General features: G+C 45.5%; 1 protein-coding gene across 1 annotated transcript in view; it reads left to right on the forward strand.

Moving 5' to 3' along the window:
• The first annotated feature begins 5,683 nt into the window (after positions 1-5,683).
• LOC143817845 (uncharacterized) overlaps positions 5,684-14,509 on the forward strand; it is a 114,839-nt gene continuing 106,013 nt past the window's right edge. Inside the window, exon 1 of the mRNA XM_077299309.1 lies at positions 5,684-5,829. The gene's annotated coding sequence lies outside the window, so the exon portion shown is untranslated. The remainder of the gene's footprint in view (positions 5,830-14,509) is intronic.

Raw genomic sequence — 14,509 nt, forward strand, 5'->3', positions numbered from 1 at the left:
CAGCGAGGAGGTGCACATCCACACTGTGGCCACTAACAGACCAAACCTAGGATAAAAACGAATGAGGAAATCGCCTGCAGTGAGTTACTAAACCGTAATTGTACATAGCACAGGGGACTTAGTTGACACCATTTTGATCAAAAGTGCATGAAACCGTCAGGTCTGGGTGCCGTTCTGCCCCCATCTATTTGGGGTCTGCTGACACGTAGTGAGGTGAACTATTAGAGTTAGGGACCCTCCTTATTGAGCACACCTTGTCGTGGTGGGACCTTTTTGTATCAAACTAGTGTCAGCTAATTCCCTGTGTTATCTATATGTGCGATTACTATCTATCTACTTAACGGCCACAGTGTGAATGTGCACCTACATATTACACTCATATTAACGTGTGTCGGCCCATTTCTTCGGTTTTGCAGTAGACCTAACTGGAATTCTGTAAACCAGTTCTCAAGGTTCATCGCAGCTCCTCCAATAGTGCCACCGAGTGGGGCAAATTCCCTCTAAACTTCACAGTCCTGAAGAGGGCGCTGTCATTCTGGATTCAGCTACATAGCCTCCAATCCATGGCCCCATCACCATGAAACCCTGGTACCTGTAGGTGGCCAGGCCCCCCTGAACAGCCCATTCAAACCAGGACACCATCCACCACACTATGACAAAAGATGGCATCAGGAAGATGGTAGACGAGGGCCAGCAGAGGTACATCTGTGTGTGGAGAAACAATATCATCACCTCACAGAAACTGATTGTGTACCGAAGACTGACTCCACAATCTGGCCATTGAGGTCGGCCGGCACAGACAGAGCTACAAGCCATGGGTGGAGAAACTGTGCCCACACTGTGCCCTGGAGGCCCTGACAGATGAGACCCACCTCTTGCTACACTGCACCAAATGCACAGCAGTGAGGGACACTCAACTCGGGAAACTCTCTGGTCTCTTCCTGGACTTCAACTCCACAGGAGATAAGAGAAAGTATAGATTCTGAAGGGGGAGGACGAGAGCATAATGGAGATAGCAGCACAGTATGTGACGAAGTGTCATGGGCTGAGAGAAAGACAAATATGTTATGCCATGGACTTTTATTCCTACCAACCTGGATGTGCCCCATCCATTGTTCCTACAGTCCATATCAACATTCCCTACTCTACACTTACTTTGGCAATACAAATGTGTAGTTGGTCCTGACCATAAGTCTTCTGAAACTGACAAAGATCTATGCCCCACCCATAAATCTTAACGGTTTATTTACATATAAGAAAAACATTGTTTTCTCTGAAATAAGATAGTGATGTATAATTTTATTCAGCTTCCTATGACCAACTTACCTATATACAGTGTGTGCAGAATTATTAGGCAAGTTGTATTTTGATCACATGATCCTTTTTATACATGTTGTCCTACTCCAAGCTGTTCAGGCCTGAGAGCCAACTACCAATTCAGTAAATCAGGTGATGTGCATCTCTATAATGAGGAGGGGTGTTGTCTAATGACATCAGAACCCTATATAAGGTGTGCTTAAATATTAGGCAACTTCCTTTCCTTTGGCAAAATGGGTCAGAAGAGAGATTTGACGGCTCTGAAAAGTCCACAATTGTGAGATGTCTTGCAGAGGGATGCAGCAGTCTTGAAATTGCCAAACTTTTGAAGCGTGATCACCGAACAATCAAGCGTTTCATGGCAAATAGCCAACAGGGTCGCAAGAAGAGTGCTGGGCAAAAAAGGCGCAAAATATCTGCCCATGAATTGAGGAAAATCAAGCGTGAAGCTGCCAAGATGCCATTTGCCACCAGTTTTGCCATATTTCAGAGCTGCAACGTTACTGGAGTAACAAAAAGCACAAGGTGTGCGATACTCAGGGACATGGCCAAGGAAGGAAGGCTGAAAAACGACCACCTGTGTACAAGAAACATAAGATAAAACGTCAAGACTGGGCCAAGAAATATCTGAAGACTGACTTCTCAAAGGTTTTATGGACTGATGAAATGAGAGTGACTCTTGACGGGCCAGATGGATGGGCCAGAGGCTGGATCAGTAAAGGGCAGAGAGCTCCACTCCGACTCAGACGCCAGCAAGGTGGAGGTGGGGGACTGGTATGGGCTGGCATCATCAAAGATGAACTTGTGGGACCTTTTCGGGTTGAGGATGGAGTGAAGCTCAACTCCCAGACCTACTGCCAGTTTCTGGAAGACAACTTCTTCAAGCAGTGGTACAGGAAGAAGTCGGTATCGTTCAATAAAAACATAATTTTCCTTCAGGACAATGCTCCATCAGATGCCTCCAACTACTCCACAGCGTGGCTGGCCAGTAAAGGTCTCAGAGAAGAAAAAATAATGACTTGGCCCCCTTGTTCACCTGATCTGAACTCCATAGAGAACCTGTGGTGCCTCATAAAATGTGAGATCTACAGGGAGGGAAAACAGTCCACCTCTCGGAGCAGTGTCTGGAGGCTGTGGTGGCTGCTGCACGCAATGTTGGTCGTAAACAGATCAACAACTGACAGAATCTATGGATGGAGGCTGCCGAGTGTCATCATAAAGAAAGGGGGCTATATTGGGCACTCATTTTTTGGGGTTTTGTTTTTGCATGTCAGAAATATTTATTTCTAAATTTTGTGCAGTTATATTGGTTTACCTGGTGAAAATAAACAAGTGAGATGGGAATATATTTGGTTTTTATTAAGTTGCCTAATAATTCTGCACGGTAATAGTTACCTGCACAAACAGATATCCTACTAAGATAGCCAAATCTAAAAAAAAACACTCCAACTTCCAAAAATATTAAGCTTTGATATTTATGAGTCTTTTGGGTTGATTGAGAACATAGTTGTTGATCAATAATAAAAATAATTCTCTAAAATACAACTTGCCTAATTCTGCACACAGTGTAGATGTATCAGATTTCCCTTAAATTAGTTGTACAGTGATATTGGGGACTTAGCCCCTGTAAAATCACACTAGTATTGTACATTTTAGTCTTTACTTAAAATGCAAATGAGGGGGCTTTGGTGCACCCTTGGTGTGGCTGAGGGCTCAGTCGCCATTACCAGAGAGGTGGAGCAGGCGGAGGAGAACTATTATCTGTGCGGCTCCTGATCTCATCTGATCACTTAATAGCTGATTATCAGTACTGTCCCCAATGATCACAGTGCATTACCGACTATATAAGAGCCCATACCTGTATGAGACCACACATTTGCATTGAAACCAATTCTCTCAGGCCTCCGACCATGTACAATGTTAGTAGGCTTCTCATTATATCATAGTACAGCGAGCTTACTATGCATTATGGGGGTGACTAGCTCCCTTTCAAGGAGTTGTCAAGACTTTGGCTACTTTCTGTGAGTCCTCCGAGCGCATGGTTGGGTGGTCATGTGACTGCATTTGTGATTTGCATACTCCCGCCACTCTCCATTAATTCACTTGCGTTGAGCGAGGCTGCACACGTCTAGTCGGCCCATGACTGCATGTCTGCAAATTGCAAACTTATGGCCACGCGCTCGCCGCTCCCGGCACCGGAGAATCCTCACAGCGAGGTCTGCAGTCACAGAGTGACAATGCCTGTGAGGGAGTGGTGTTACCGGTGCTGGGGATGTGGGGGGCAGACGTTAGTCCGTGCGTCTGAAGATGCTGCTGAACTCTGCAGTTCTGGTGCTTTTTTTTCTCTCTATAAGATTCTATGTGGAGCCGGAAAAAAACACAGTTGCATCTTTCAGTGCAGAATCAAAACCTTTCTGTATTATAATAATAATAATCTTTATTTATATAGCGCCAACATATTCCGCAGCACTTTACAATTAAGCGGGGACATATACAGACAAATTCAATACAAGTTAAGACAATTTAAACAGTGACATTAGGAGTGAGGTCCCTGCTCACAAGGTTACAATCTACAAGGAAATGGGGGGACACAATAGGTGAAAAGTGCTTGTTATTTCAGGTCTGGCAATTATAATAAATAGGGATTTTCATACAAAGCTGCATGATCCGGTCATCAGCCCGTGTGTTTAAGTGCAATAGTCAAGTATCAGGTGCAGTTATCGTGTGCATGGAGGGTGTGGAGACAGATGAACAGTAGGGTGCAGATTCAGAGTAATATTTGGAAGGAGGGAACAGGGCAAAGTTAGTTTACTGAGTAGTTGATGTGGTAGGCTTGTTTGAAGAGATGGGTTTTTAGAGCGCGCTTGAATAGGTCGGGGCTAGGTATCCGTCTGATCGTCTGGGGAAGTGCATTCCAGAGAGCTGGCGCAGCACGAGAGAAGTCTTGGAGACGGAGGTGCGAGGTTCGGATTACGGGGGATGTTAGCCTTAGGTCGTTTGTAGAACGGAGGGCACGAGTAGGGCGATAGACAGAGATGAGAGAGGAGATATAAGGCGGTGCAGAACTGTGTTATAAAATGTGTATTATAAAAAAAAGCATTAATAAGTTATAACACAGCTTCACATCTGCACCAAAAACACATCAGATAAGGAGAAAAGCAGAAAATCCAATAACCAGAGCAGATCGTTGTAGCATCCTGTGGTGAGGACACGGCACCAGCTCAGAATCCGGGAGAAGCTGCGTAACAGATCATGTAATCCTCTAATATTACCTCTCAGGGTCTCTGGAAAGCTGGGTGCCGCCATGTGCTGTGTAACCGATGAGACGAGTGTATATATAGCACTGGGATAGCGGTATATTGTACGAGACATCAGTACGATGGCCTCTGCCACTAATTTTTTGACTGAAGCAACATCGAAGGCTCTGAAAAATGTGACCGAAGTCACACCAAAACAGCGCACAAGGCGAGGATTCATGTGGACCCTTCTCGGAGGAGAGGGCCCTCAATAAACCATCCTCATACCTCCGAGCCAGAAGGCCACAGCAAGGGCCAGGGTTCTTTGATGCTCTCCCTAGCCGACGCCGGGGGAGAACCATTTTCGTGCTCCCAGAGTCCAACCAGACTCTCACCCTGGTGGAGCTGGGAGCCCTGTTTTATGTTGGTTTCTCAGCCCAAAGCTGACTGGATCTTCGACCGGGTTTATAATAATTCCCCATCCTGACCCGAAGTCCAGGAATAAGGGGGGTTGCTCAAGAAAATATGAAAGGCCAGGTGAGGCATGGTACGGAGTCCAAGATTTACCTGGGATCTCACTCCATGTAAGCTCAGACCCCACCAGGGTGACCACTCCTGGGCCACATTGCACCGTAAGCACTCACACTTACCCAGCCCCGTGACTTCGATCCTGGGGGGCCATGGCTTCCACCAGATGACTGCATGAGCCACCTGGCATACTAGCAAGTACCACAACCCACTGTGTATTGTGTATCAATGTACTAGGGTGGTAGGAGTAGGCCACCTTCTCAAAAATTGCTACAATTGATCTTAGTCAAAAGGCCGAGAAGCAATATTACCTCTCAGGGTCTCCAGAAAGCTGGGTGCCGCCATGTGCTGTGTAACTGATGAGATGTATATATATAGTACTGGAATAGCAGTATGTTGTACGAGCCGTCAGGACGATGTCTTCTGCCACTAATACCCCATCTACCACTAATACCCCATCTACTCTGCCCCTGAGCTCAGGAGGAGCAGCCGCCTGCTGCCACCATATGTAATACTGAGAGTCCTGGAAACTAGGAGACTCCACCAACAAGATGGCGGCGCTCACTGCAGGGGCAGGAAGTCTGCAGCCTAAACCCCGCCCCCTCGTGCTACACTTCCTGCCTCACATGCTGGAGAACACAGAAACAGACAACATCACAAAAAACCTCCCCGGAGATCGGAGAAGACGCAGTGACTGCAGAGACTTGTGTATCCTTGTCACCCTCCTGTCCGCTCACAGTCCGGAGAGGTATCAGGAGATTAGGGCAGAGATGTATGGAGAGGACAGGTTATATACTGGAGATTATGTGTGGGAGGTATCAGGAGATTAGGGCAGAGATGTATGGAGAGGACAGGTTATATACTGGAGATTATGTGTGGGAGGTATCAGGAGATTAGGGCAGAGATGTATGGAGAGGACAGTTATATACTGGAGATTATGTGTGAGGAGGTATCAGGAGATTAGGGCAGAGATGTATGGAGAGGACAGGTTATATACTGGAGATTATGTGTGTGGAGATATCAGGAGATTAGGGCAGAGATGTATGGAGAGGACAGATTATATACTGGAGATTATATGTGGGGAGGAATCAGGAGATTAGGGCAGAGATGTATGGAGAGGACAGGTTATATACTGGAGATTATGTGTGAGGAGGTATCAGGAGATTAGGGCAGAGATGTATGGAGAGGACAGGTTATATACTGGAGATTATGTGTGGGAGGTATCAGGAGATTAGGGCAGAGATGTATGGAGAGGACAGGTTATATACTGGAGATTATGTGTGGGAGGTATCAGGAGATTAGGGCAGAGATGTATGGAGAGGACAGGTTATATACTGGAGATTATGTGTGTGAGGTATCAGGAGATTAGGACAGAGATGTATGGAGAGGACAGGTTATATACTGGAGATTATGTGTGGGAGGTATCAGGAGATTAGGGCAGAGATGTATGGAGAGGACAGGTTATATACTGGAGATTGTGTGTTGGAGGTATCAGGAGATTAGGGCAGAGATGTATGGAGAGGACAGGTTATATACTGGAGATTATGTGTGGGAGGTATCAGGAGATTAGGGCAGAGATGTATGGAGAGGACAGGTTATATACTGGAGATTATGTGGGGAGGTATCAGGAGATTAGGGCAGAGATGTATGGAGAGGACAGGTTATATACTGGCGATTATGTGTAGGAGGTATCAGGAGATTAGGACAGAGATGTATGGAGAGGACAGGTTATATACTGGAGATTATGTGTGGGGAGGTATAAGGAGATTAGGACAGAGATGTATGGAGAGGACAGGTTATATACTGGAGATTATGTGTGGGGAGGTATCAGGAGATTAGGACAGAGATGTATGGAGAGGACAGGTTATATACTGGAGATTATGTGGGAGGTATCAGGAGATTAGGGCAGAGATGTATGGAGAGGACAGGTTATACACTGGAGATTATGTGTGGGGAGATATCAGGAGATTAGGACAGAGATGTATGGAGGGGACAGGTTATATACTGGAGATTATGTGTGGGGAGGTATCAGGAGATTAGGGCAGAGATGTATGGAGAGGACAGGTTATATACTGGAGATTATGTGTGGGGAGGTATCAGGAGATTAGGACAGAGATGTATGGAGAGGACAGGTTATATACTGGAGATTATGTGTTGGAGGTATCAGGAGATTAGGGCAGAGATGTATGGAGAGGACAGGTTATATACTGGAGATTATGTGTGGGAGGTATCAGGAGATTAGGGCAGAGATGTATGGAGAGGACAGGTTATATACTGGAGATTGTGTGGGGAGGTATCAGGAGATTAGGGCAGAGATGTATGGAGAGGACAGGTTATATACTGGAGATTATGTGTGTGAGGTATCAGGAGATTAGGACAGAGATGTATGGAGAGGACAGGTTATATACTGGAGATTATGTGTGTGGAGGTATCAGGACATTAGGACAGAGATGTATGGAGAGGACAGGTTATATACTGGAGATTATGTGTTGGAGGTATCAGGAGATTAGGGCAGAGATGTATGGAGAGGACAGGTTATATACTGGAGATTATGTGTGGGAGGTATCAGGAGATTAGGGCAGAGATGTATGGAGAGGACAGGTTATATACTGGAGATTGTGTGGGGAGGTATCAGGAGATTAGGGCAGAGATGTATGGAGAGGACAGGTTATATACTGGAGATTATGTGTGGAGGTATCAGGAGATTAGGACAGAGATGTATGGAGAGGACAGGTTATATACTGGAGATTATGTGTGGGGAGGTATCAGGAGATTAGGGCAGAGATGTATGGAGAGGACAGGTTATATACTGGAGATTATGTGTGGGGAGGTATGAGGAGATAAGGGCAGAGATGTATGGAGAGGACAGGTTATATACCGGAGATTATGTGTGGGGAGGTATCAGGAGATTAGGGCAGAGGTGTATGGAGAGGACAGGTTATATACTGGAGATTATGTGTGGGGAGATATCAGGAGATTAGGGCAGAGATGTATGGAGAGGACAGGTTATATACTGGAGATTATGTGTGGGGAGATATCAGGAGATTAGGGCAGAGATGTATGGACAGGACAGGTTATATACTGGAGATTATGTGTGGGGAGGTATCAGGAGATTAGGGCAGAGATGTATGGAGAGGACAGGTTATATACGGGAGATAATGTGTGGAGAGGTATCAGGAGATTAGAGCAGAGATGTATGGAGAGGACCGGTTATATACTGGAGATTATGTGTGGGAGGTATCAGGAGATTAGGGCAGAGATGTATGGAGAGGACAGGTTATATACTGGAGATTATGTGTGGGGAGATATCAGGAGATTAGGGCAGAGATGTATGGAGAGGACAGGTTATATACGGGAGATAATGTGTGGAGAGGTATCAGGAGATTAGGACAAAGATGTATGGAGAGGACAGGTTATATACTGGAGATTATGTGTGGGGGTATCAGGAGATTAGGGCAGAGATGTATGGAGAGGACAGGTTATATACTGGAGATTATGTGTGGGGAGATATCAGGAGATTAGGGCAGAGGTGTATGGAGAGGACAGGTTATATACTGGAGATTATGTGTGGGGAGATATCAGGAGATTAGGGCAGAGATGTATGGAGAGGACAGGTTATATACTGGAGATTATGTGTGGGGAGATATCAGGAGATTAGGGCAGAGATGTATGGAGAGGACAGGTTATATACTGGAGATTATGTGTGGGAGGTATCAGATTAGGGCAGAGATGTATGGAGAGGACAGGTTATATACTGGAGATTATGTGTGGTGGTATCTGGAGATTAGGGCAGAGATGTATGGAGAGAGCAGGTTATATACTAGAGATTATGTGTGGGGAGGTATCAGGAGATTAGGGCAGAGATGTATGGAGAGGACAGGTTATATACTGGAGATTATGTGTGGGGGTATCAGGAGATTAGGGCAGAGATGTATGGAGAGGACAGGTTATATACTGGAGATGATGTGTGGGAGGTATCAGGAGATTAGGACAGAGATGTATGGAGAGGACAGGTTATATACTGGAGATTATGTGTGGGAGGTATCAGGAGATTAGGGCAGAGATGTATAGAGAGGACAGGTTATATACTGGAGATTATGTGTGGGAGGTATCAGGAGATTAGGACAGAGATGTATGGAGAGGACAGGTTATATACTGGAGATTATATGTGGAGGTATCAGGAGATTAGGGCAGAGATGTATGGAGAGGACAGGTTATATACTGGAGATTATATGTGGGGGTATCAGGAGATTAGAGCAGAAATGTATGGGGAGGACAGGTTATATACTGGAGATTATATGTGGGGAGATATCAGGAGATTAGGGCAGAGGTGTATGGAGAGGACAGGTTATATACTGGAGATTATATGTGGGGGTATCAGGAGATTAGAGCAGAAATGTATGGGGAGGACAGGTTATATACTGGAGATTATATGTGGGGAGATATCAGGAGATTAGGGCAGAGGTGTATGGAGAGGACAGGTTATATACTGGAGATTATGTGTGGGGGGGTATCAGGAGATTAGAGCAGAAATGTATGGAGAGGACAGGTTATATACTGGAGATTATGTGTTGGAGGTATCAGGAGATTAGGGCAGAGATGTATGGAGAGGACAGGTTATATACTGGAGATTATATGTGGGGAGATATCAGGAGATTAGGGCAGAGGTGTATGGAGAGGACAGGTTATATACTGGAGATTATGTGTGGGGGGGTATCAGGAGATTAGAGCAGAAATGTATGGAGAGGACAGGTTATATACTGGAGATTATGTGTTGGAGGTATCAGGAGATTAGGGCAGAGATGTATGGAGAGGACAGGTTATATACTGGAGATTATATGTGGGGAGATATCAGGAGATTAGGGCAGAGGTGTATGGAGAGGACAGGTTATATACTGGAGATAATGTGTGGGGGGGTATCAGGAGATTAGAGCAGAAATGTATGGAGAGGACAGGTTATATACTGGAGATTATGTGTTGGAGGTATCAGGAGATTAGGGCAGAGATGTATGGAGAGGACAGGTTATATACTGGAGATTATGTGTGGGAGGTATCAGGAGATTAGGGCAGAGATGTATGGAGAGGACAGGTTATATACTGGAGATTATGTGTGGGGAGGTATCAGGAGATTAGGGCAGAGATGTATGGAGAGGACAGGTTATATACTGGAGATTATGTGTGAGGAGGTATCAGGAGATTAGGGCAGAGATGTATGGAGAGGACAGGTTATATACTGGAGATTATGTGTGGGAGGTATCAGGAGATTAGGGCAGAGATGTATGGAGAGGACAGGTTATATACTGGAGATTATGTGTGGGGAGGTATCAGGAGATTAGGGCAGAGATGTATGGAGAGGACAGGTTATATACTGGAGATTATGTGTGTGAGGTATCAGGAGATTAGGGCAGAGATGTATGGAGAGGACAGGTTATATACTGGAGATTATGTGTGGGGAGGTATCAGGAGATTAGGGCAGAGATGTATGGAGAGGACAGGTTATATACTGGAGATTATGTGTTGGAGGTATCAGGAGATTAGGGCAGAGATGTATGGAGAGGACAGGTTATATACTGGAGATTATGTGTGGGAGGTATCAGGAGATTAGGGCAGAGATGTATGGAGAGGACAGGTTATATACTGGAGATTATGTGTGGGGAGGTATCAGGAGATTAGGGCAGAGATGTATGGAGAGGACAGGTTATATACTGGAGATTATATGTGGGGAGATATCAGGAGATTAGGGCAGAGATGTATGGAGAGGACAGGTTATATACTGGAGATTATATGTGGAGGTATCAGGAGATAAGGACAGAGATGTATGGGGAGGACAGGTTATATACTGGAGATTATATGTGGGGGTATCAGGAGATTAGAGCAGAGATGTATGGAAAAGACAGGTTATATACTGGAGATTATGTGTGGGGAGGTATCAGGAGATTAGGGCAGAGATGTATGGAGAGGACAGGTTATATACTGGAGATTATGTGTGGGGAAGTATCAGGAGATTAGGGCAGAGATGTATGGAGAGGACAGGTTATACACTGGAGATTATGTGTGGGGAGGTATCAGGAGATTAGGGCAGAGATGTATGGAGAGGACAGGTTATACACTGGAGATTATGTGTGGGGGTATCAGGAGATTAGAGCAGAGATGTATGGAAAAGACAGGTTATATACTGGAGATTATGTGTGGGGAGGTATCAGGAGATTAGGGCAGAGATGTATGGAGAGGACAGGTTATATACTGGAGATTATGTGTGGGGAGGTATCAGGAGATTAGGGTAGAGATGTAGGAGAGGACAGGTTATATACTGGAGATTATGTGTGGAGGTATCAGGAGATTAGGACAGAGATGTATGGAGAGGACAGGTTATATACTGGAGATTATGTGTGAGGAGGTATCAGGAGATTAGGACAGAGATGTATGGAGAGGACAGGTTATATACTGGAGATTATGTGTGGAGGTATCAGGAGATTAGGACAGAGATGTATGGAGAGGACAGGTTATATACTGGAGATTATGTGTGGGGAGATATCAGTAGATTAGGACAGAGATGTATGGAGAGGACAGGTTATATACTGGAGATTATGTGTGGGGAGATATCAGATTAGGACAGAGATGTATAGAGAGGACAGGTTATATACTGGAGATTATGTGTGGGGAGATATCAGTAAATTAGGACAGAGATGTATGGAGAGGACAGGTTATATACTGGAGATTATGTGTGGGGAGATATCAGTAGATTAGGGCAGAGATGTATAGAGAGGACAGGTTATATACTGGAGATTATGTGTGAGGAGGTAGCAGGAGATTAGAGCAGAGATGTATGGAAAAGACAGGTTATATACTGGAGATTATGTGTGGGGAGGTATCAGGAGATTAGGGCAGAGATGTATGGAGAGGACAGGTTATATACTGGAGATTATGTGTGGGGAGGTATCAGGAGATTAGGGTAGAGATGTAGGAGAGGACAGGTTATATACTGGAGATTATGTGTGGAGGTATCAGGAGATTAGGACAGAGATGTATGGAGAGGACAGGTTATATACTGGAGATTATGTGTGAGGAGGTATCAGGAGATTAGGACAGAGATGTATGGAGAGGACAGGTTATATACTGGAGATTATGTGTGGAGGTATCAGGAGATTAGGACAGAGATGTATGGAGAGGACAGGTTATATACTGGAGATTATGTGTGGGGAGATATCAGTAGATTAGGACAGAGATGTATGGAGAGGACAGGTTATATACTGGAGATTATGTGTGGGGAGATATCAGATTAGGACAGAGATGTATAGAGAGGACAGGTTATATACTGGAGATTATGTGTGGGGAGATATCAGTAAATTAGGACAGAGATGTATGGAGAGGACAGGTTATATACTGGAGATTATGTGTGGGGAGATATCAGTAGATTAGGGCAGAGATGTATAGAGAGGACAGGTTATATACTGGAGATTATGTGTGAGGAGGTAGCAGGAGATTAGAGCAGAGATGTATGGAAAAGACAGGTTATATTCTGGAGATTGTGTGTGAGGAGGTATCAGGAGATTAGAGCAGAGATGTATGGAGAGGACAGGTTATATACTGGAGATTATGTGTGCCAGGTATCAGGAGATTAGGGCAGAGATGTATGGAGAGGACAGGTTGTATACTGGATTTTATGTGTGAGGAGGTATCAGGAGAGTAGAGCAGAGATGTATGGAGAGGACAGGTTATATACTGAAGATTATGTGTGGCAGGTATCAGGAGATTAGGGCAGAGATGTATGGAGAGGACAGGTTATATACTGGAGATTATGTGTGGGAGATATCAGGAGATTAGATCAGTGATGTATAGAGAGGACAGGTTATATACTGGAGATTATGTGTGAGGAGGTAGCAGGAGATTAGAGCAGAGATGTATGGAGAGGACAGGTTATATTCTGGAGATTGTGTGTGAGGAGGTATCAGGAGGTTAGAGCGGAGATGTATGGAGAGGACAGGTTATATACTGGAGATTATGTGTGGGAGGTAGCCCTGCTGTTCTCGTGCCAGTGGGTTACTTTTGCCCTTGCCGGTCCCGAAGAGGCCCTGGATGCATGTTTCCATGGATTTTATTTCAGATCTCCCTGTCTCTCAAAGGATGTCGGTCATCTGGGTGGTTTGTGATCGCTTCTCTAAGGCTACGTTCACATTTGCGTTGTGCGCCGCAGCGTCGGCGCCGCAGCGCACAACGCAAACAAAAACGCGGCAAAACGCACGCTAAAACGCTGCGTTTTGCGCCGCATGCGTCGTTTTTGGCCGAAAGTTGGACGCAAAAAAAATGCAACTTGATGCGTTTCTTGCGTCCAACGCTTGCGGCCATGCGGCGCAAAACGCAGCACAACGCATGTCCATGCGCCCCCATGTTAAATATAGGGGCGCATGACGCATGCGGCGCCGCTGCAGCGCCCGACGCTGCGGCGCTGACCGCAAATGTGAACGTAGCCTTAGATGGTCCATTTGGTACCCTTGCCTAAGTTGCCTTCATCCTCTGATTTAGTTCCGTTGTTTTTCCAGCATGTGGTTCGTTTGCATGGCATTCCGGAGAACATTGTGTCGGACAGAGGTTCCCAGTTTGTTTCGAGGTTTTGGCGGGCCTTTTGTGCTAAGATGGGCATTGATTTGTCTTTTTCTTCTGCTTTCCATCCTCAGACAAATGGCCAAACTGAGCGAACCAATCAGACTTTGGAGACCTATCTGAGATGCTTTGTTTCTGCTGATCAGGATGATTGGGTGACCTTCTTGCCATTGGCTGAGTTCGCCCTTAATAATCGGGCCAGTTCGGCTACTTTGGTTTCACCTTTTTATTGTAATTCTGGTTTCCATCCTCGTTTCTCTTCAGGGCAGGTTGAGCCTTCGGACTGTCCTGGTGTGGATTCTGTGGTGGACAGGTTGCAGCAAATTTGGACTCATGTAGTGGACAATTTGACATTGTCACAGGAGAAGGCTCAACGTTTCGCTAACCGCCGTCGCCGTGTTGGTCCTCGACTTCGTGTTGGGGATCTGGTTTGGCTGTCATCTCGTTATGTTCCTATGAAGGTTTCTTCTCCTAAGTTTAAGCCTCGTTTTATTGGGCCTTATAAGATTTCTGAAATCCTCAATCCTGTGTCATTTCGTTTGGACCTTCCAGCTTCTTTTGCCATCCATAATGTGTTCCATAGGTCGTTGTTGCAGAGATATGTGGCGCCTATGGTTCCTTCCGTTGACCCTCCTGCTCCGGTGTTGGTCGAGGGAGAATTGGAGTATGTGGTGGAGAAGATTTTAGATTCTCGTATCTCGAGACGGAAACTTCAGTATCTGGTCAAATGGAAGGGCTATGGTCAAGAAGATAATTCCTGGGTTCTTGCCTCCGATGTCCATGCTGCCGATTTGGTTCGTGCCTTTCATTTGGCTCGTCCTAATCGG

The sequence above is a fragment of the Ranitomeya variabilis genome, chromosome 3 (genome assembly GCF_051348905.1).
Source record: "Ranitomeya variabilis isolate aRanVar5 chromosome 3, aRanVar5.hap1, whole genome shotgun sequence".
NCBI classification, from domain to species: domain Eukaryota; kingdom Metazoa; phylum Chordata; class Amphibia; order Anura; family Dendrobatidae; genus Ranitomeya; species Ranitomeya variabilis.